Source organism: Odocoileus virginianus, chromosome 31 (assembly GCF_023699985.2).
Source record: "Odocoileus virginianus isolate 20LAN1187 ecotype Illinois chromosome 31, Ovbor_1.2, whole genome shotgun sequence".
In the NCBI taxonomy this organism is placed as follows: Eukaryota; Metazoa; Chordata; class Mammalia; order Artiodactyla; family Cervidae; genus Odocoileus; species Odocoileus virginianus.
In genome coordinates, this window is record NC_069704.1 from 13659855 (window position 1) to 13684284 (window position 24430).

Below are 24430 nucleotides of genomic sequence, written 5' to 3' on the forward strand. Positions count from 1 at the left end.
TAGGTAAAATTTTAGAAACTTGATTTTTGTGTACTTGCTTTTTCACTTAGCTACTTTATTTATCAGTGAATTCTCTTGGCCTTTCTACCCTTAAGTCTCTGTTTTAGGCATGTTTTACAGATAATATAGTAAGTAGTTTCATTTTTGAACTCAGAGTTTGCTAAGGACTTTATCAGGCTTCTCAGGTGACTCAGTGGCAAAAGAATCTGCCTGCCAAAAGGGAGATGACTGCCAAGCAGGAGACTCGGGTTCTATCCATGGGTTGGGACGATCCCTTGGAGAAGGAAATGGCAACCCACTCCAGTATTCTTGCCTGGAGAATCCCATGGACAGATGAACCTGGTGGGCTACAGTCCATGAGATGGCAAAGAGCTGGACATGACTGAGTGATGAAACGGCAACAAGGGCTTTATCCCACTTTCATTTAGTTCTATAACTGATGTTTGTTAGTCTGTTGGGGCTGCTATAACAAAAATACCATAGACTGGGTGGTTTAGACAACAAACATTTATTTCTCACAGTTCTAGAGGCTGTGAAGTCCAAGATCAAGTTGCCGGCAGACTTGGTGTCTGTTGAGAACCTGTTTCCTAGCCATCTTCTCGCTGTCTTCACATGGCAGAAGAGAGAGATAGGAAGCAAGCTTTCTAGTGACTCGAAAGAGGGCTCTAATGCCATTCACAAAGGCTCCATGCTCATGACCTCATCTAATCCTAATCCCCTCCTAAAGGCTCCATCGCCTAACACGTTCACATTGTGGGACAGTTTCAACAAAGAATTTTGGGGGGACACAAACATTCAGTCTGTAACATATCTCTTTTGAGTATCCTTCCTTATTATATCTTTCTCGGTAGTCTACCTCACTACTGCCATCCAAACAAATCTAGTATTTTGGGTTCTAAAGTTCCTTTTATAGCTCTTTAGATATAGGCTACAGGAGATAAAGATCTTCTGAATTCTGAGTATTATCATACAACATTATTTCTACATTATGGAAAAATATTTTTAAAAGGACACCAAAATTGGGTGACAAGCTGGTCTAACATTTCTAAGTTTTATTAAGCTTTTCAGATAAAATATACTGAATATCTGTCATGTTTTGAGTACTTGATACAGACTGTGCAATTCACAGATATTATCTAATTTAATCTGCAGGATAGTTCTAGGAGATGGTTATTTTGTTCTCATTTTCATGTAAAAAAATCAAGTCTTAAAAAGTAGGAAATGCCCAAACCCCAACCTCAAACAGCAAGTCGATTTAGACTACAGTTTCTTTCTACAAAGTTCCTATCCTTTCCTGCTTCTCACATTCCTTCTACATCTTGAGAGAAGAAATAAAATCTAGTTTTGAATCAAATGAAAGAGCTGGGAGTAAGACGTCTCTGAGTATAATTTATTTTTGACTTAGATCCATGTAAATGTTTTAGTTTTTGAAAAACAATACAGGGAAAGTAAAGCCAATCCTAAAATTGAGAATAAATTGAAACCAATAACCTTAACTCTTTATCAAATTGGTTATATTCCCACATAGAGATAAGAATTATTTCAAGTGACTTTGGAACATGCTCTTCTGGTTTATCTTCTTGGTAGGGTATATTCTAAGGAAAAAAAAATTGCAAATAACTTGAAACTTCACTCAATTTTATTATCAGAGGTAATATTTGTACTATAAGTTTAATATTACATTTATATATATATATATATACACATATATATATATATATATATACACACACATATATATATATATGAATAGAACAAATAACATTAATGTTACTAAGATCCAAAGTTTTCATTGTGAGAGAAATGAGATACAAAGTAAAAACTTGGTGTTAAATTTGAATTGTACATATTAATATGAACTCATGTTTTTTTTTTTTTTTCTTTTTCTGTTCACTGAAAGGACCCAAATACAATGCTATCTCAGCAGCAATGTTAACTGAGAATCTATCCCTCATTTTTGAGAGATAGTTTTGCTGCCAGTTCAGCAAAACCTCATCATCTGGGTGGGAAAGGACTGAGTGCCCTGGGCTAGGACTGTTTCAGGGAAGGAAATAATTCAGTGCTTAATTTAGCAGTCAGGAATCTTTTTTTTTTTTTTTTCCATTTATTTTTATTAGTTGGAGGCTAATTACTTTACACCATTACAGTAGTTTTTGTCATACATTGAAATGAATTAGCCATGGATTGACATGTATTCCCCATCCCGGTCCCCCCTCCCACCTCCCTCTCCACCCGATCCCTCTGGGTCTTCCCAGTGCACCAGGCCCGAGCACTTGTCTCATGCACCCAACCTGGGCTGGTGATCTGTTTCACCCTAGATAATATACATGTTTCAATGCTGTTCTCTTGAAACATCCCACCATCGCCTTCTCCCAGAGTCCACAAGTCTGTTCTATACATCTGTGTCTCTTTTTCTGTTTTGCATATAGGGTTATCGTTACCATCTTTCTAAATTCCATATATATGTGTTAGTATACTGTAATGGTATTTATCTTTCTGGCTTACTTCGCTGTGTATAATGGGCTCCAGTTTCATCCATCTCATTAGAACTGATTCAAATGAATTCTTTTTAATGGCTGAGTAATATTCCATGGTGTATATGTACCACAGCTTCATCATCCATTCGTCTAGCAGTCAGGAATCTTAAAGCTGTTTGCCAGGAGTGAAGTCTGCCCATACATAGCCTTATTCATCACCCTCACAATATCTTTTGTAAAAACTACATTGCTCACTAATGCTTTTATGTGAAAGAGGACTCTCATGAGTGAATGTGGAGTTGTGTCTTGTGTCTGGCCTGGGAGGTAGGAAGCTGAACCTGAGAACAGAGGAAATCCTGAGAATGCAAATCTCTGGGAATTAGCAAAAATTCCTGGGAGAACTTCAGGTTTTCAAAGGTTATATAATTGGTAAGATTAAAGCTCAGGTGACCAAGGAGGTAATGGACAACACAGTGAGTGTTGGAGGAGGAATAAATAGAAAATAATGCTACAGTGTATCTATGATATGGAAAGATGGAAGGATCTAGAAGACCCAGGGAAGGCTGGAGGGAGCTACCAGGCTGGCTGCTGTGAAGAGGAACTGTGAGTTCACCTTCCTCTTTAAGGGCCCTCTCCCACCCTCAAGAACACTGTCACTATTCCACAGCTCCTCAGCTGTCTGAGGTTGAGGTGCACTTCAGATAAACTCTGCTTTCAGATGCATCTCAGTGAGGCTTGGGGTTCTAGTTCCGTTTCATACTTTCTGTATAGCATGGTACCCAGTTTTCCATTTCTCTACCATTTAGAGAAATGAAGTTTACTAACACATAGGAAAACAGACACATTAATTTGACAAAGGAATCCTAGGGCCAGCCACCAGCAGAGATTAACCTTTTCCTCCTTTTCCAAATCAATTATGTTGGGACAGAGAAACACCTAAGATGGAGACTCTCAGGGAAGATTAGAATATGGGGGACAGGGGAGGACTTGAAGCTCACAGACCTTCTGGGGGGTGGTAGAGGGATCCATGGTAGAATCCTGACCACAGTGAGTGAGTCACTGACCATGGACTGGACTATTGAGTTCAGGATTCCTGCAGGAGGACAGGGTCCTTCAACTTTTGTTCACCTGTTTTGTTCCATCTGAGGTGTCTCCGGGCCAAGGCTTCCCTTTGTGTTAGGGTTGCTATGGAGAGCAGTCCTCTGAGCCTTTGAAAGCCTTGAATCAGATGCTGAGCCTCTGTGAGCAGGGGCAAGTCCCATGTGAAGGAATATATATGCACCTGCAGTTTTGGAAACTAGTGGCCTTCATCTGCAAAGGACAAGGACTGAAAAAATCAATTGAACATGACATACAGAAAACCCTTCATGAAAATTTCAAAGGAAAACTAGAAAATATTTTTATCCACTTTAAAGTGACTAACAGAGATGGATCATGGAGCTTTAGTAACTTGATATGGAAAATCAGATTATCCATGAATAAATGTCTATGGCTTGCCTAGGGAGAAGAAAGTGAAAATTCAGTCGTAGTCACTCACTTTAGTCTCTCAACTTTAGTGCAGAGTCAAAAAGAGGAACAAAGGTGTAGCATTAAAAGGTAAGATTTTGTCTAGTCAACTCTGGGCTACCTAGAGGTGTTAATCTCACCTTCCCATGAAGGCCCAGGTCCACAAACTCTGAGCATGTCAGTTCTTAGAGCAAGTCTCTATTAGGAAGCATAGTGAAAGAATGATGGAACTGGACCATGAGTTTTGCCCACTGGTGGTGGTGGGAGATACACTGGAACCACCATTGGTTTACGAGGCAGAGCTCCTTGATCCTGATTTTGGACAAGCTATTTAACTTCCCCAAAATTCAGGTTCCTCCTCAGAGGTAATTCCTGGCCTCCATACCTCACAGGGTTGTTGTGAGGATTACATGAGATAATGTCTGTGAAAGCCCTTACTATTATTGTCATGGACAATTTTATATACTAAATTTGGTGTTTCCAAAGTCATAGTCTCCAAAATGTCTCTGCCACAAAGCATCATTCCACTGAGCCTCCTAAAATAACACTTTGTTCTCCTCTTCACCACAAGTAACCCAGGCTTTTGGATTCTCAGACTAGAGAGGCTGACTGAAAAGGATCTACTGGAGCACAGAATAAGGTTTCCTGGGGAACAGATTAGTCTCTCCCCTGTTTCCTGTATCCCCCTTCCTGACTCCTGCAGTCCGGAGCTCAGTGCACCTGGGGTTCATATTGGAGGGGAAACCTACAGAGAAGGGAATGTAAAAGGAAGCCTTGGTGTGAGGACTCAGACAAGCATTGTGAAGTCTGGGATGTGGGGGAATGGAGTGTGCTTCTGGCTCGGTGAGGCCCCCATCCCAGCCTTCTAGATTTTAGCTTGTCGTCTGCAGCCACTTGGACAAGTTCTCTGCTAGAGGCAGTTTGTGACAAGCATTTTTATTAAGATCCTCACTGTGAGTAGGGAGGCGAGGCCACGGAAGCTGACATTCTACTGTCTTGGGAGCCTGTGGGAGATGATGCGGCCTCAGTGTCCTGGGCCTCCCACCGTTCCTCTGAGCGAGGTCAGCTCAGTCTCCACCTGCAGCCTCTCAGTGAGCCTCAGAAAACCTGCAACCAGGCCTCTCTCATCCCGTGTACCTCTGGTTTCTACCTTCTCACTGGATTCCACAGAGGTCCAAGTTCCAGACCATTTACAGACTCTATGGCACTGCCTTCTACCTTCTTTGGGGCCTCGCCAGAGGCACAGTTACCTCTCTTTTCTCTTTTGACTGAGTACCCTGTGGGGCCCATCTTCCCTCACGGAACTCGTCACTGTCTCATTTCCTCTCATTGTGTTCTGTTTGCTTTTTTTTCCTCTTTTGCTGCTCTGTGTGGTTTGCGGCTCTTAGTTCCCCAACCACAGACTGAATCCCGGCCCCTGGCAGTGACCACTCAACCGTCAGGGAATTCCCTGTTTTCTGTTTTCTCAAAGTACCCCCTTATCACTCCTTTCATCTTCCATTACTGACTTTTGTGAAAATTTGTTTGGAATAGCTAAATTTTCACAAAAGTTTTCAGGAGCATTGTTTTATTTAGGGCTGAAACCTTGCTTTCTATTTATGACGTAACAGGGGGTTTCAAAATTCTGGTTGTTTGGCCTCTTACACTACTTTTCCTCCCCTGCCCACCTCCTGGTTGAGTCTTACCCACCAAGGAAGGAAATGAGTGGATTAATTCCAAGAAACTGATAGCAAAGGAAGCTGGGTGGCACCCGAAGAAAGTGAGTACAAACCCAGCAGACAGGGTCATTGCGTACTGTCGCCAAACCATGAGCAAACTGTAGCCTGGCATTGGACTCATACCAAGAAGTGAGCAATTGGGAGGAAAAATAAAGAAAACAGTATCAAGGATAAAGACCTTCAAAGTACCATAGCTCATAGTTAAGCAGTGTCAACAATTTAAACCTTAACTTGGCAGAGAGGAAAGCTCAAAGAAAAAGAGCAAAAGGCAATTTGCGGCTCTGGTGATCTCATCTGGTGGGTCTCTGGGAGGCGACACTTCCTGCTGTTATCTGCTTTGGGATGATTCCTCCGATTCCTCTGAGATTTTAGGACAGACTTTCAAGCACTTTGTATCCTGTGTCTGTTGACTTGGAATTACTTTTGTGTTAGTTGTTAACAGTACCTGGTAAGGTCCTCACTGAAGCTCAACCACAGTCTTCCTCTGATATCTGATCTAGTAACTTAAAAAAAATAAAGAAATTTGTATTATTATTCAAGAGAATGACAGGAGGACAGAGAGTTATCAGGATACTTTAGTAAATCAAAAGAAAACTCTTAAATAGGCACAAAATAACTTGCTCATTTTATGGAAAGAAAACCCTACTATTACTCTTTTTGTGTATATTAAAATTTGCAATAAAAGATTTATAAGCCTTTTTCTGTGAATAAATCTATTAACATCAAATATACCCTTGAATTTTCCTTTTTGTCATTTATAGAATTAAAGCATATTAAATGCCTTATATGTATATGTAAACATAAATATATAATACACACACAATTTTAGTTTTTAATTTTATAGAATTAAAGCATATTAAATGCCTTATATGTATATGTAAACATAAATATATAATACACACACAATTTTAGTTTTTAATTTTACCTTATCTCAGCACATTAAAACAAGTGTATATATTACACTGAATTATCATTTAATAAATAATTCCTTAATAAACCATTGTCTTATAAACATTCTCATTTTCTATAATTATGATACTAAATACAGTTTTTATAATTTTATTGATTACCACATTTAGCCAAAGTAACCAATTTTTGTTTTCTTTAGACACAGGGAAAACTAAACTGCTAAACTAAATTTCTATGGGTACACATTTTAGATGACCTTTTACATTTTCAGAAGACAGAACGAACACATCAACCAAACACACTTACACACTCTATTAATCTATAGCCCTTATATAATACATATGAATATGGATAAATTAAAACTATGTGTATATGGGTTTTTTTTAAGCTTAGAAACTGTTCAGGTATTCAAATATTACATATCAAGTAACTCAACATTTTCTAAAGTCTTAACTTTTTAACTATTTGGAAGTTACAATTTTAGCTAAAAAATTAAGTCCTTATGATTTGTAGTATGTTAAGAATTTTATAAAATCTAAACCCTTTATAAGGCATCTATCCTGTGATTTTACTTAAAAACAATTTTATATTTTATAATCTTAAAATGTTTTAACAATGATTCTTTGCTTGCCCCATAAAACCAATACATAAAATTTAGAAAGTTTAAGTCTTAAAAGTTTTAATACTAGTCATATATACTACAATATTGTCTTAGCATTAATTTTATATAATAAAGCCAGAGCAATATAGATAGAGGGTTGTCTCTAATCAATATGATTGAAAGTGAAAGTGAAGGTCGCTCAGTCATGTCCGACTCTTTGTGACCCCATGGACTATTCAGTCCATGGAATTCTCCAGGCTAGAATACTGGAGTGGGGAGCCTTTCCCTTCTCCAGGGAATCTTCCCAACCAAGGGACTGAACCCAAGTCTCCCGCATTGCAGGCAGATTCCTTATCAGCTGAACCACAAGGGAAGCCCAAGAATACTGGAGTGGGCAACCTATCTCTTCTCCAGGGGATCTTCCTGACCCAGGAATTGAACCTGGGTCTCCTGCATTGCAGGCAGATTCTTTACCAACTGAGCTATCAGGGAAGCGCAATCAATATGATTAACTCATTTTGATTTGTCCCAATTGATTTATCAGAAATATTATAGGATATTTTAAAAATGTACTTTATAAACTTTGTATTCATGAGACAAAATTTAAATAGCCTTAAAATCTAAAAAAAAGCTCTTATATTGAAGGTCTCATCCCTCATAGCTGTAGTAATGAAGCCCATTCTTTAAATACATTTGTCTATATTATATAATGCAAGACAATTTACTGGTATTTTTCTTACTTCTTAGATAATTATTATTATTTAGTATGCAAAATAGTGACAATGTTTTTTTTTTTTCCTGAGCAATTAATCTTTAAAAAATGTCCCCAGTGAGGGAAAAGACAAGGATAGAACAATAACAACAACAAAAAGTGAGAGAGAGAGTAGCTTTAGACAAATATTAAATTATCACTAAGAGGTTATCTTTCTGTAAGGAGGAGGAGAAAGTTTAGATGCCGGAAAACCTTTTTCATATACAGAGAGACACAAACAAGAAAGTCATTAGAGCTGCTTTAAATAGTTACTCAAGTCCTTGACAGTATTATCAAGCGATACAATTAAAAACTAGTGCTTATTAATCCCTAAAGAACGAAACAGAGGGGAAATCTCTACATTAATCACAGTGATCTCTCAGACAGACCAGCTATACAGTCTCATGAGAGTTTCTTTTCCCTTTATGCCAAAAGCATTTCTCAAACGAACATTCTTGTTCATGTCAAAGATCCCCAGGTGGCTACATAATTTTAATTTATCCTCAGTGAATTATGCCAGGAAGTAGCACAAGCTTGTTAGCAGACAAGCCCATGAGAGATTGCTTGACTGTTGATCAAAGGTAAAACATCACTTGTGCTGAGTCCTCAACCCTAAGGTTAAGCTGTCTCTCCTTGCTGACCTGAACAATCAGCAGTCACCTGGCTCTCAGGAAGTGTGGATAGCTCTTTCCTAAAACCAAGTTCTCATACCCAAAGAAGACAGGAAAGTTCTCGGAGACAAATAGAAGACAGTGGATAAACTTCCAGACATCCTGGAATGTGAAGTCAAGTGGGCCTTAGGGAAGCATCACTACCAACAAAGCTAGTGGAGGTGCTGGCATTCCAGTTGAACTCTTTCAAATCCTAAAAGATGATGCTGTGGAAGTGCTGCACTCAATATGCCAGCAAATTTGGAAAACTCAGTAGTGGCCACAGGACTGAAAAAGGTCAGTTTTCATCCCAATCCCAAAGAAAGGCAATGCCAAAGAATGTTCAAACTACTACACAATTGCACTCATCTCACATACTAGCAAAGTACTGCTCAAAATTCTCCAAGCTAGGCTTCAACAGAACGTGAACCATGAACTTCCAGATGTTCAAGCTGGATTTGAACATCCAGCTCGGAAGAACCAAAGTTCAAATCGCCAACATCCGTTGTATCATCAAAAAAGCAATAGAGTTCCAGAAAAACATCTGCTTCTGCTTTATTGACTTTGCCAAAGCCTTTGACTGTGTGGATCACAATAAACTGTGGAAAATTCTTAAAGAGATGGGAATACCAGACCTCTGACCTGCCTCCTGAGAAATCTGTATGCAGGTCAAGAAGCAATAATTAGAACCAGACATGGGAACAACAGACTGGTTCCAAATTGGGAAAGGAGTATGTCAAGGCTGTACACTGTCACCTTGCTTATTTAACTTATTATATGCAGAGTACATCATGCAAAATGCTGGGCTGGATGAAGCACAAGCTGGAATCAAGATTGCTGGGAGAAATATCAATAACCTCAGATATGCAGATGACACTACCCTTATGGCAGAAAGCAAAGAGGAATTGAAGAGCCTCTTGATGAAAGTCAAAGAGGAGAGTGAAAAAGTTGGCTTAAAACTCAATGTTCAAAAAACTAAGATCATGGCATCTGGTCCCAACACTTCATGGTAAAAAGATGAGGAAACAATGGAGACAGTGAGAGACTATTTCCTTGGGCTCCAAAATCATTGCAGATGGTGACTGCAGCCATGAAATTTAAAGACGCATGCCCCTTGGAAGAAAAGCTATGACCAACACAGACAGCATATTAGAAAGCAGAGACATTACTTTGCCAACAAAGGTCAAAGCTATGCTTTTTCCAGTAGTCATGTATGGATATGAGAGTTGGACTATAAAGAAAGCTGAGCGCGAAAGAATTGATGTTTTTGAACTGTGGTGTTTGAGAAGACTCTTAAGAGTCTCTTGGACTGCAAGAAGATCCAACCATTCCATTCTAAAGGAAATCAGTCCTGAATATTCATTGGAAGGACTGATGCTAAAGCTGAAACTCCCAATAGTTTGGCCACCTGATGCGGAGAGCTGACTCATTTGAGAAGACCCTGATGCTGGGAAAGATTGAAGGTGGGAGGGGAAGGGGACGACAGAGGATGAGATGGTTGGATGGCATCACTGACTCTATGCTCAGGAGTTTGAGCAAACTCCAGGAGTTGGTGATGGACAGGGAAGCCCAGTGTGCTGCAGTCCATGGGGTCGCAAAGAGTCGGACACGACTGTGTTACTGAATTGAGATAAACACTAGGCAGGGCAGGGTGTTAAAAACCCAATTTCACCAAGGGACACTAGTTTGATGGGAAACCAAAAATTCCAGGGGACAAATAAACGTATATTGAAGGATCAAAGAGACAACCAGAATCTAAATTCGGTGCAAAGCCGCACAATCAAAGACAAACCTTGAATATCTTGAGACTCGAGAAGTTTCAGATGTGCACATTGTTACTGTCATGGAGGCCAATCCTTTGTAGGGAGGGATCGGAGCAAATATTCAGAGACTCTCCAAATTTCCTAATCGGGACACCTGGAGCAAAGTCTGACAAAATCAGGGTTAGTGGCTCATTGCAATGGAGGTCACACATTACAGGAACCATGGGGTGTGTCACCAAGAAAGGGAAAAAGTTATATGAGTTGGGGAAGAGTGGCATAAAGTGAAATTTATATGAAATAGTGTTTTGATATGCTAAAGCAAAGCAGGGCTTTGTGTAAAGCAGCAACATCACATCTGAACGGCAAAGTGGACAGTAGGTCTCCTTTCCTTAGGCACTACAAATGAAGATAGATATGTAAGGTTATATCCCAAACACCGTTATCTGAATCTGGGTTGAAAATCAAGGCAGGTGTTCTGTGTCAGTGTGAATTAGATCCTTCAGGAAAGGATGCTTTATTCTTACTGAAATGATTTCAAAAGCAAAGTTTCCAATGAACTATGATTTTAGAAAACAAGGTTTCTCAGTTACCAAGTAATAGTTCTGCTACTGAGTGTCATTTAGACACTTTATAGCTGGTGTGTTTCCTTGGGAGAAATAGAATTTTTTTTGCTAATTTTACAGCTGGCTTTATGTGTGATCTGTGTCTGTTTACCCAGCTTGATGAATGGCATGGCAGATTTTCATTTTTTTCAGGTCAAACGAATTTTTACTTTTTCAGCATGTAACCCAGTCTCTTGTTATACTGGCCTTTGGAACTTGCCAGAAAGAAGCTGTGGTGGCATGAGACCTTTTCTGGAAGTGATTAATCTCTTTCCTTCTCTCCTGTTTCTCACTTCCTAGCATGCACTACATAATTTTAGGGCCCCAGTGCAACCTGGGGTTGCTCCTGAAGGAGGAACCAATAGAGAACGGAATGAGAAAGCAAGCCTTGGGGTGAGGTACAAAGGAGTATAATGAAGTCTCAGATGTGAGGGAGTGGGAAGCAGGTGGGTAGCCTGCTTCAGGTGCCCTTATTCTTGCCAGACCCTCTTGTTCTGACTCTGCTCCTGGCTGCAGCTCGTAGCCTTTTGCAGTTTTGGTAATTTCTGGGTCAAGCTGTGTGTAGGGAGGGTTGGGAGAGCATCACTGTGGTGTCTGACCTTTTGCTTAGGGGAATCCTGTGAAAAGATTCTGCTCCCTGTGTGTCCCCTTCTGTTCCAATAGCTCTTCTCCTTGAGCTTTCTTAAAACTCTGGCCTCTATTCTTTCACCAGAACTTTCAGAAGATCAATTACCACCCACCCTGGCTATGTCATTTCCCTTCTGGGATATTTATCAGCCTTTCTTCCCAGGACCCTGTATCTGACTCTGCTCCTGCATAATCTGTTTTCTTCTCATTGTGCCCTGCTCTTCACAATTGGTCCCATTCCTTCATCATTCCTTTCACTGGCCTCCTCTCTGCCACCAGAGGCTCTGTCATCAGCTCCCACGTTCTCACTCACCTTTTTTCCCACTCCCATTATGGCCTTCTCCCCACTGTCCAGGAGTCCTCCTTGCCTCGAGCTCTCCTAGTATTTCATTTATCCTTATTCTGCCCCATTACCAGCTTTCTTATCTTTTCCACCAAGGTCCTCTCTGCCTCCACTCTGCCCTCCCAGATCCCCATATTAAATCTCAACCCTGCAGATAGATCCCTTTCTGCCTCCAGAGCTACAATCGTAAGGGGCCATCTTTCACTCCATCATTGATCTTTTCTTCTTTCCCCTAGAACACCTCAGACATTAGATCTTCTTCTCTAACCAGATCCCTCCTCTTGCAAGATCCTACCCTTTTATCAGAATCTCAGTCTCCCATCTCTCACATCATCCCATGAACTCCATGAATTCCACTGATTCACTTGCCTTGTCACCCTACCATCATGTACAGTCTCTACCCACCATGGCCAGATTCTAATACTGACTCACTTTGGCTTGATTTAAATCCTACTGAACACTGTCCCAGAGAGCTCATCTTCTGAAAATCCCCTTTGTCTGGCTTCTATTGCAGAACACTTATGCACCGACTGTCCATTTAAACCTTCTCCCCGGGGGCAGCTGTTAAGGGCTTGCTTTTCCCTACCTTCTCACACTGTGATTTCCAGCAGGAGGAGCTTTTCCCTTTCAGCCAGCGGGTCCTGTTTCTGAAGAGAGCCTGTGACCAGACATGTGGAAGCAAGCAGCCACTCCTTCCTTAGCTATGCTGTCCAGAAGCTCCTGGGGATACATCACAAACAGTGTAGATTTCCAGATTTGTGAGGACAAAGAAGGGATCATTCTAAAACATTCTAAAACAAACTACCAACTCAATTCTTCTGCAACTTTTTTAGTATCACTTGCTGTTGAGCACTACTTTACAGCCCTCCAACCCTTCTAGAGATGTGAAGGCCCACCGGAGTAACTGCATAGTCCACAGGAGTCTCCAAATTCCAAAATCTTGGGAACTTCTGCAGCAGAAATGTAGCTAGCTCTTCAGAGGTAGCTGCCCAGCGAGTCCCTGCTGGCGACCCTTCTATTCTTTGATAGCAGTCCCTCACCAGCCTCTTTCTCTGCTTATTCAATTGCTAATGTCCTCCTCCCCCAGTTCCAATGCAGTTAACGGATCTCTTACTCTTCACTCTTCGTCAGCCCCAGACCTTGCCCTCACATTAAATCCTAGCCACAGTCCTTGGGGGAAAGTTCTAGAGGGAAGGAGCTCACCAAAGAAGGATGGTATCTTCTCTGAGTTTCCACTTTAGGAATATGTCAATGCAGATGACTTTAGGTAGCCTTTCAAAGATTACAGTACAGAGAGAAACTCAAGGAATTCCCAAGCTCTGGAGCAGCCTAGGTCTCAGTAGAAGCCCTGTGTTTGTAAGTTTCAGATCCCAAGGAAAAGAAAAAAAAAAAAAAAAAGAATTTAGCTCCAAAGGATGAGAGGAGCTTAAGGAGAACCAAAGATTAAATGCATCAAGGAGAGGAGGCAGGAAAAGGGATCTTTCAAGCCAGGCACCCTCCCAGATTTAGCCGACACCCTAGTGAACAAAACCCCTGATTTTTGCCCTAGATATAATAGACTTCAACACAAAGTCACTTGGAAAAAATGGATGAGTTGTTTCAGTGGCTTTGTCCCAGGACACAAGGCTAAGGGCAAGAAGGTCACTTGTGAAAAATATCAACTGTGCACTGTCCAAATCCAGTTGAAACCAGAGGGGTCTTTGGGTAAAAGTATTCTAGTCCTTGTTCCAAACATTGGGGACACACGAATAAGAAAAACAAAGTTCCCTCCCCTTGTGGTGTTTACAGCGTTGGTCCTTGACTCAGCTTCTTTTCAATCTACTCAATAAACGGTATCAAACCTCCTTCACTTTTCTCAAGCTCCTGCCCCTCCCACACCCTCAACAGATTGGTTCTTTGGTCCACTCCTGAAAGGAACCATAAAGCCTCCGGACGGGACCTTTTCATCACCAAATTTTCAAAAACGGTTGCATCCCACCCTTCCTTCCTTTTTCCTTACTTCTTGCTCGGTGTCTTTCTGGGAGGCCTTCCTTGACCCTCCCAAGGCGAGATTAGCAACCTCACGTTCTCCATCACAACTCTCTTTTGTAATCTTGGGCTACTGTCTAGGTCCCCTAAGTACCAGGACCTTCTCTATCTCCCTCACTACTGGCCTGGAGTACCGCACGTAGCTAACGGTCAATAACCGTTTAGAGGAATTAACTGGCAAGCGTTGGGCCGAACCTCTGGGGTAGAGGCTCTTCCCAGGATACTTTGCGCCCGCCCCCACATCCAGCTGGGCTTGACCCTTGGGGGCGGGGCCACATCCAGGGCAGGGGTCAAGGCCTGGGGGCGGGGCCTGCATTGCTGCATATCCAGCTTTTGTAGGAAGCGACTGCTTCTCAGGGTCCTGGGTCTCAAAGCCAGAGCTCGGCATTCTGCTCACAAAAGAGATTATGACAGGGCCTTCTGGCAGTCTGAGAGACTTTTCCACCTCCGCTCCTGCGGCGCTCCACCAGGTGTCGCTTCACCTCAGTCTGTTGGGGCCTTGGTTCAGGTTGCGGCCTACCAAGGCTTTGAAGGGCCCCAGAGGCCCTGAGCACGGGACCCGCCCTTTCTGCCTGAACTTTAACATCTTCATCGCCATCACTGTAATGCTGACTGTCGTCTAGTGAGCGCTAGGTGAGTCCTTGGGTTCCCGACCCAGATGTCAACCCTCCCACAGGCCTGGCACAGGATGCTACACCAGTTTAGTGACGTGGCAAGGGGAGTGGAAGGAACCGCGAGCCTTTGTTGAGCTCCAGGGCCCAAGGCTGGTCTAAAAGCTCTGCTGTGGTTGCCACCTGTCCCAGCAGGACCAGTATCCACACTGTGTGGGGTGTCCGCAGCCCGCTGGGACTTGTTTCATGAGGAGCTGCCGGGAAGGCCTTGGTGCCCCCAGCCAGGCCAGGAGAAAGGGCCGGTGAAACCCCGAGGGGGAAGGCCCGTGACGGGAATGGGCAACTTGACTGGAGAGGAGACTACACCTGAGGACCCTCTGCAGAGGGAGGCGGGCTTTGCACCTGAGGCCTCCAGCCGACCCCATGGGCCGAGGGCACCGTTCCACGGGAACTCTGGCGTGATGGTGGTCGACACTAGAGATGGGAAATACCATGGTTCTTCTTTTGGGGGACAGGTTGTCTTTCTCTTGGCATAAATATTATATAGCGAATTTGCAAGATACAGAATAGTATTGGTGGATGGCAGGACCCGTGGGCTCCTAAACTCAGAACACCTGACGCTAACATTTTGATGTATTTTTCCTAGTTTTGCTGTGCCTATTTTCAGTGTTTTAATTATATATATATACATATTTTTTTAAAGGTAGGAAGACATTTAATGTTTTATCATAAGCAATATCTGAATTATTGTACACCTTCCTAAAGATTATTTTTAATGTTTTCCATATGAACTATTCTGTTTTTCTCTGATACGTAGGTTTGTTCTAAGTTTTTGATATTATAAGACGTCATTTCACAGGTTTGTGTATGATTGCACTTGCTTAGAACTGCCTTATTCCAAAATCATAAACTTTTTCTCCAACTTCAGATTATTTTCTCATCCAGGGTTCTGCCCTTGAGCCACTTTTCTTTCTATAGTCTCTTAGGCAATTGCAATAAGTTATTTCACTGCTGACTTCTCCCATTTGCTCCAAACACTTGCTAAACATTACCAACTTTGACCTCCTATAGACATCCCATACATAAAATCTGTAAATGTGGACCATGGTCTTCCTCTGCCACCTACTGCCCTTGCTCAAGTAGTCCCTGGATCCCAAGGCTGACCTGTAACTACCTTTCTTTGCTTCTCTTCCTTCATCCTTCCTGTAATTACTCAAATACCAAGTTCTGCTGAGTCTGCTGGTTACCTATTTCTCAAATTTTAATCTCCTCTTCATGCTTACTACTATCTTGGTAGTTCAGACTCTCATGGTCTCTCACCAAACTATGCAGTGGCTTCTTAATTTATCTAAGATTTTAATCTAGTACTTGCTGATTCCTCCTTCTTTAGCATCTGCTACTCTCAAGTCTGTTTTTCTACTCCAGTAAAAACACCTGTTTTGCTCAGTGCTTCCATGTCCTTACTCATTTTTAATTGAAGTATAGTTGACTTATGCTGTTGTGTTAGTGTCAGGAGTACAGCAGAATGATTCAGATTTAGAATATGTATATATATACATATTACACACATTTACATACACACACATTCTTTTTCAGATTCTTTCCTACTACATCAGTTATTACAAGATATTGAATGTGATTCCCTGTGCTATACAGTGGGTCCTTGTTGTTTCTCTAATTTATGTGTAGTGGTGTGTGTCTGTTAATCCCAAACTCCTAATTTATCCTCCCCACCTTTCCCCTTTGGTAGCCATAAGTTTGTTTTCTATAATGAGCCTATTTCTATTTAATAAATAAGTTCATTTGTATCATTTTCTTTTTAGATTCCACATATAAGCGATATCATATTTTTGTCTGATTTCACTTAGTATGATAATCTCTAGGTCCATCCATGTTGCTTCAAGTGACATTTATTTCATTCTTTTTTATGACTGAGTAATATCCCATTACACACATGCACACACACATATCTTCTTTGTCCATTCATTTGTAGATGGACATTTAGGTTGCTTCCATGGCTGTTGCAAAAGTGCTGCTATGAAAATTGGGGTGCATGTATCTTTTTGAGTTAGAGTTTTCTCTGCATATATGCCCAGGAGTGGGATTGCTGGATCACATGGTAACTGTAGGGCTGTCTAGGTGGCTCAGTGGTAAAGAATCCACCCACCAATGCAGGAGATGCGGGTTTGATCCCTGGATCAGAAAGATACCTTGGAAAATGAAATGGCAATCCACTTCTGTATTCTTGCCTGGGAAATTCCATGGACAGAGGAGCCTGGTGGGCTGTAGTTTGAGTTGGATACAACCTAGCGACTAACCACCAATAATGGTAACTTTATTTTTAGGTGTTCAAGGAACCTCCTTACTGTTTTTTACAGTGGCTGTACCAGTTTACGTTCCTGCCAACATTGAAGGAAGGTTCCTTTTTCTTACTCATTATGATTTCTTTACCTGGAGTTCCTTAGGCAGATAAACACTAGAGTTCTCACAGTCTGCTACAGTATGTCAGGGCTGTGTTTTTATCCAGGGAATTTATCCATTTCATCCATGTTGGTGAATTTATTGGCGTATTTCATAATATTATTCTTATAATGTTAGTAGACCTGATGATGTCCCCTTTCATTCTTGGTCTTGGTAATTTGTACCTTCATTTTCTTGATAGGCTGAGTAGAGGTTCATCAGTTGTCTTTTTTTTAAAAAAAGAAACAGCTTTTGGTTTAATTTTATTTTTCTCTTTTTTATTTCATTGATTTCAGCTCATATTGTTATGTCCTTCTGTTTGCTTTGGGTTTATATTGCCTCTTTCTAGTTTGTTCAGGTGAATTCTTGTTAAAACATTGATTTGAGACCATTCTTCTCTTCTTAATATAAATGTTTTTTTGAAGTTAAATAACCTCGAGATTTTACTTCCTTTATAATAAAACAAAAGGTGAAGCCCAGAACTGGATGCTCTGGACTTTTCTCTTGTTATCTCTTCCCAGTTCATAATACTGCATCTATTAATAACTGGCATTCTTTTAGATCTATAATAGGGCTTAACACATTCAAGCCTTAGCATGATTTTCTTTGTAATTTTAGCCTTTTGCTGGGAAACCCACTTAGCCTGCTCACCATAGCCACTGTACTTCCTGTCGTAACACTGCTTTCCCTGGACAGGCCAGAATTTACCCTTATACTGTGTCATTTTGGGGGTTTTGCTTATCATGCTTCCTATAGAAAGTTTAGTGAGATTTGGGAATTTGCCATGTTTATTGGAGTAGTAGCACTATAAATTTTGAATGCTATGAATTTCCCTTTAAACACTGATTTATCCCACAACTTTAAAAAAATTTATTTATTTTTAATTGAAGGATAATTGCTTTACAGTATTGTATTGGTTTTTGCCATACATCAACATGAATCAGCCATAGGTATACATATGTCCCCTCCCTCCCTATCCTACAACTTTTGATGTTTCTTCATTTTCTATTCAAATTATTTTATAATTTCTCATTTGACTTTCTTTGAGTTACTTAGAAGTGTAGGAAATTTTCCAAATATCTTTCTATTCTTGGTTTTAATTTAATTATATTGTGAATTCAAATTATTGAGAATGTGCTTTGTATAATTTCAGTTTTTAAAAATCATCAAGATTTGATTTATGAGCCAGTATATTCTTGGTGACTATTTCATGTATTCACATGACTGACTTATAGCCAGCCCTTTGTATCTACATTCTTCTGTATCCACGGTTTCACATCCATGGGTTCAACCAACCAGGGATTGTGTATTACTATGGTATTTACTTTTGAAAAATAATCCACATGTAAATGAATCTGTGTGGTTCCAACCTATGTTTTTCAGTGGTCAGCTGTACTTGAAAAGAATTTGTATTCTGCTATTTGCTGACTAGAGTTCTCTATAAATATCAATTAGGTCAAGTTGGTTTATAATGTTGTTTAGGTCGTCTTTGTCCTTCCTAATTCTTTCTGCTTCTTTTATTGCTGTGTGAGGGCTGTTAGCGTATCTGATTGTAATCCTGGAATTGTCTGTTTTTCTTCTGATTTCTATCAGTTTTTGCTTCATGCATTTTGAAGCTCCAATGTTAGATGTATTATATATATAGGATTCTTATGTCTTGTTGGTTAATTGTCCCCTGGATCATTATCTAGTGACTCTTTATTTCTGGTAATAGTCCTGTTCTAATATTCATAAAGGCACTCAGCTCTCTTTTGATTAGTGTTTGCATGGTCTTTTTGCATTATTTTAACCTTTTATCTGTTTATATCTTTATGTTGAAAGTGAGTTTTTTGTAGACAGCATAATCTGTTGTCTTACTTTTTTAATCATCTGACAGTCTCTGCCTTTTAGTTGGGGTGTATAGATTACTTACGTTGTTGCTACTGATATGGTTATATTTTAATCTAGCATCTTGTTGTTTGTTTTCTATTTGTTCCATCTGTTCTTTGTTCCTTCCCCCCTTTGCTAACTTGCTTGTGGATTATTTTTTATGATTCTGTTCTCTTCATTCTTGTTTTATTTGTTAAACCTCTTTTTTTCTAATAAAAATTGATCTTATTTAATATTAATCTTTATCACATTTTTGAATAGTCATCTTCAAATAATATTATTTGAGTTCATGTGTAGTGTAAGAACCTTACAACAAGATACTTTTCCTTCATTTTGTGCTATTGTTATGTATTTACGGGGCTTACCTGGTGGCTCAGCTGCTAAAGAATCTGCCTGCAGTGCAGGAGACCTGGGTTTTGATCCCTGGGTTGGGAGGATCCCTTGGAGAAGGGAACCCACTCTAGTATTTTGGCCTAAAGAACCCCATGGACAATTCCATGGGTTCACAAAGAGTCAGACATGACTGAACAACTTTCACTTTCACTTCACTATATATTTAGGGGCAGTATTATTTCGAATTAATTTAAAAATTTTAAAGTAATTTATCATTATATCCTCTGAGTAAAACTATTAAAACATTTCACATAAAGTCCTCTTGACCCTCCCTTCCTTGTAGGTAAACAGTGTTACCAGTTTGTTACACATCCTTCCAAACCTCCGCAATATATTCACATATTTGCGTGTGTGTGTGCATGTATATGGGTGTATACTTGTATGTGTGTGTGTATATATATATATATATATATATATACACACACTTAGAATATGTACATTTAATTTTTTAGGTATACTATGCATCCCATTCTATAGCATTCTTCATTTATTCAACAATATGTCTTGTCAGTCTACTCATTAATACCTATAGATCTGCCTCATTCTTTTGACCTGCTGCAGAATATTCTATCAAATGGATTTCTCAGAGTTTTATTATTATTAGGTATTATTTTTTTAGCTGATGGGCAATTTTTCCTATTATTATGGTAAACAAGGCCCCAGTAAATACCCTTTTGTGTGCCTTATTGTGATATTTTACAGTGCTTTTCTAGACTCCATCCTTAGAAGTGGAATTATGTTTCTCATAGGGTTCTATGTTTCTCATAGAACCCTCCAGCAAGAAATAAAGGGGAGAGGAAAGGCAGAAATTAACCTTAGAAGGTTTTAAGGTTGTACTGGGTTAGAGGGTGTGGTAGTGGGAGTGGTGGGTGTGTCACGGATGTGATAGAGGATTTGAAGCATTGGAAAGTCTTTGAAGAATTTCATACGGTAATGGTATCATTTTTGGAACTCAGGGACTTCTGAGGGAACATAGATTGATTTCTATTTTTATGTCTTGGGAATAAGAAGCAACTTTTTTTCTTCATTAGAGATGGAAAAGAAGGATGTGACTGACCTTGATGGTCTATCACAGGAGTTAAATAAGTTGCCCCAAGTCACATGTCTGTCTCCGAGGAACGAGTGATAGTTGGAATTATGAAAGTTACTAAATTTAGAGATTGTTTCCTTGTATACCTTCACTCTTCACATGGGAAGCAAGGCCTGGAGAGAGAAAGAGACCCGTCAAAGGTCTTATAGTAAGTCAGTGATAATGACCTATTTCAGCCCAGCTGTAAGAGGCAGAAAAGCAGAAATGAGGAGAAATAGTCCAGGTAGGCAAAGTGGTGGTAGGGGGCTTAGGAGACGGAGAAGCAAACGGCTTCCACTTACTCCTCCTGCTTGCAGCCCACTGTCTTCCTTTCCCCAGATTCTTGTGGACTTCTTTCTTCAGCAGCATCAAAGAAGTCCAAAAAGGAAAAGTAAACAATACAAATTACAAGATAGAGGAAAAACCCATTTCCATGTAAATATTACCGTTCTGCAGCAAAACAAACAGCAGAAATAATGAGGCTTTGGTTTGGGTTTGCGCTGTGAAAGATGGACATAGTCTCTGGACTGCCTGGTGGAGCCGTAGTAATTCTCTCCTGGAGGGTAGAGGGATGGGCACATTACCCAAATGCAGCTTTTCAGAAAGTGGTCCAGAGTGCTTTGCAATAATCATTAGTTTCAGGCAACAAAGCAAAATTAAAAAACAACAGAAGGAGGCGTGGGTCATTAAAAGAAAAAAGCTGGGTGCTCAGAAGACTTCTGGAAAGAAGACAGGTCGAAAGTTGTGGAGGTTGGATTTGAAACTGTCACCAGGTCTTGCCTCCTTTTATAGCAGAGGCCCTCAAACTGAACTTCCCTGTCTTCCCTGGTGGCTCAGAAGGTAAAGAATCCACTTGCAATGCTGGAGACCTGGGTTCGATCCCTGTGTTGGGAAGATTCCCTGGAAAAGGGAATGGCTACCCACTTCAGTATACTTGCCTGGACAGTTCCATGGACAGGGGAGCCTGGTGGGCTACAGTCTTTGGGGTTGCAAAGAGTCAGATATGACTGAGTGACTAACACTTAAGTAGACTAAGGGTGCCCTTTGAGAAGTGCAGCATTTTGAGATGCTGTCCTTCAGAGTTATTGGGAACAGAATAGACTTCCAATCTGGAAATGCTCAAGGGGAAGTCCCCTAATGTAGTCCCTCTTCTGCCTTGGAATGCCTTTTAGAAAGCTGAATTCCTGAACTACCCCACCCCAACTCCAGTGCTAAATCTATGGGTGGGCCCGAATTGAATCTTCATGTTAAACAGTCTTGCAGATGATTCTTATGCCTGCCTGCTGACATCTGACCCAGGATGGGTTTGCCCAGTCATTTTGCAGTGATAAAGGTACTGTCTTTTTGAAGACTTGCATTCATTGTGTTGAACCCCTTTAGTAATTTCACATGGTTCAACCTAGTATCTTTGTTTCCTTTACATTTCAATTGAACTCTAGAAAATGAGCTTTCTAGGTCTTGTTTGGATGTGCAGGGAGAAGAGAATTTTTCAGGATGTGAACATTAACTGACAGGTGGCCTGGGTCTGTGGTTTCTTATGTTGATAAGTTTGGAAACATTTCCAGGGGCACCTTAGGATTCTGGTTTCTATTTGGAGCCATGAAGTTCAAAGATACCTGTTTTATGAGGTAGCAGTTCTTCATGGTTTCAGTTCAGTCACTCAGTCATGTCCGACTCTTTGTGACTCCATGAACCGCAGCATGCCAGGCCTCCCTGTCCATCACTAACTCCCGGAGTCCACCCAAACCCATGCCCATTGAGTCAGTGATGCCATCCAACCATTTCATCCTCTGTCGTCTCCTTCTCCTCCTGCCCTCAATCTTTCCCAGCATCAGGGTCTTCTCAAATGAGTCAGCTCTTCGCATCAGGTGGCCAAGGTATTGGAGTTTCAGCTTCAATGTCAGTCCTTCCAATGAACACCCAGGACTGATCTCCTTTAGGATGGACTGGTTGGATCTCCTTGCAGTCCAAGGGACTCTCAAGAGTCTTCTCCAACACCACAGTTCAAAACCATCAATTCTTCTGTGCTCAGCTTTCTTTATAGTCCAACTCTCACATCCATACATGACTACTGGAAAAACATAGCTTTGACTAGACAGACCTTTGTTGAAAAAGTAATGTCTCTGCTTTTTAATATGCTGTCTAGGTTGGTTATAACTTTCTTTCAAGGAGTAAGTGTCTTTTAATTTCATGGCTGCAATCACCATCTGCAGTCATCTTGGAGCCCTCCAAAATAAAGTCAGCCACTGTTTCCCCATCTATTTGCCATGGAGTGATGGGACTGGATGCCATCATCTTAGTTTTCTGTATGTTGGGCTTTAAGCCAACTTTTTCACTCTCCTCTTTCACTTTCATCAAGAGGTTCTTTAGTTCTTCTTCACTTCATGGTTTAAAGGTAGTTATATTGTTATTTATATACCAGACCTAATCCTTTTTCCAGAGTCTCTACAAACACACTGGGAGGGGTTTCTCCTCACAGTGCAGATGAGGATTGAAGATGTAAACCTCTTCTGGAATGAGGCAGGAGCATCACCTCATTAATCAAAACAAAACTCCCAGTGGTGAGTTGACAGGGCCAGGATCACAGGCATCATAATAAGCTTTGAGTGTAAGTCTGTTGGAAGCATCCTGGTGCTGTAAGAAAGAGTGTGAATTAAATTCAGTTTTGATCCTAAATTGGGTTTGTCAGTTACTAGTTAGTTATGTGGTTACCCGGTCCAGTCAGGTAACCTCCTGGAGCTATCTGCATCTCCAAAACAAAGAGAATGACATTTTGCTGAGCTGGTGGGGTTGAGGTGTTGCTATTTTCGGGGGCGGTGTGTGAGACCCTCCGTGCAGCTCATGCCCACAGGCGGTGTTAGTAACGGCTACGGTTAGTGAGTTCCCAGCTGAGAGTTTTCCCCTACGGATGTACAGGAGCCTCTCAAGTAAGAAAAAGTCCCCCAGCCTTTAGACTAGCTGCAACTCTGCCCCTCCTCTCCCCGCCATCCCGTTCGCAGGTGTACCTGCCCTGGGGCGTCTGTCCTCCAGGGCACAATTCCCCATGAAGCTGGCACATCTGTCATGGGCACCAGCAGGTGCCAGCACAGGCCAAGCTTTCAGAAGGGCTGCTTCATTGGATTTTGCCTTCTTCCATCCCCCTAGTGTGACTCATGAAAGCCCAGACTTCCTTTCCTTTCTTCCATAGTGATCTCTCTTCCAGCCTTTCTTGCTTGCTATTCTGAGCCTGGGAGAAAATGCTCAAGCTTGCACTGTTAAATATCAGTGAAGAAAGACCAGTTTGAGGATCCTTGTAACAAGACTAATAAACACTAGTGCTCCGTTTGGGTGGCACTTTACCATTTGCAGTGTGCCTTCATGTTATTAACTCATGTAACAGTTGCAAACTTCTGGCGAAGAAGTGTGATGGTGAAGTGTCTGCAGATTGCCTTTACATTCCTATTTTCACCTCTTCTCAGCTGCATCATCTTGGGCAAGCAACTTAGCATCTCTGAACGCTGCAGATTTAAGTGGAAAGTACTCAAAACTGGTAATAAGTGCCCAATAATTGTTAGCTATTACTTATCTCATGCCCATTTTACCACATGACTTCAAGTTTTTCTGTAACTGCAGTCTGTAGGGTTGCAGAGTTGGACATGACTGAGTGACTGAACTGATCTGAACTGAACCATTAGTTAAATGGGTCAAGCCTCAGTTTCTTCACTTTTCCTTTGATCCTCCTGCTTCCACACCATCCTCAGCCCTACTTACACTCTCCCATGGCCTACACTGAATTTTCCTTTCTCTGTTCAGCACTGGGTATCTCAGGCCTTTGTATGGGCTATCCTGTCTGTCTTGAGCCCACATCACAAACCCTGGTAAATAGCTGCTTATCCTTTAAGTAGACTAACTCCCTTTTATCCCCATGCTCCCAGAGTGCTTTCTGCACATCTTGATTACAAGATTGATATGACTGTCTTCCTATTTATCTTTTCATTAGACCAAGAGCTCCCTGGGGAAACGGATCATCTCTTCTCATGTGTGGAACTTCTGTCCCTGATATTTATGATGTGC

At 41.0% G+C, this 24430-nt stretch overlaps 1 long non-coding RNA gene, 1 other non-coding gene and 1 pseudogene across 3 annotated transcripts; all 3 read right to left on the reverse strand.

Annotated features, from left to right (window-relative positions):
- Positions 1–1621: 1621 nt before the first annotated feature.
- LOC110136597 (uncharacterized) lies at positions 1622–14183 on the reverse strand. 2 transcript variants are annotated; one of them, XR_002313685.2, is made up of 4 exons: positions 13947–14183; positions 13151–13295; positions 10405–12667; positions 1622–6204 (listed from the first exon to the last, which is right to left on the reverse strand). It is a non-coding gene; the product is annotated as an uncharacterized lncRNA (long non-coding RNA). The 2 variants fall into 2 exon arrangements; XR_002313686.2 differs by lacking the exon at positions 13151–13295.
- Positions 7631–7703, reverse strand: TRNAC-GCA (transfer RNA cysteine (anticodon GCA)). The gene has a single exon. It is a non-coding gene; the product is annotated as a tRNA-Cys (tRNA).
- Positions 14184–17498: 3315 nt separating the features above from the next.
- On the reverse strand, positions 17499–17822 carry LOC139032336 (large ribosomal subunit protein eL42-like; annotated as a pseudogene).
- Positions 17823–24430: the final 6608 nt, after the last annotated feature.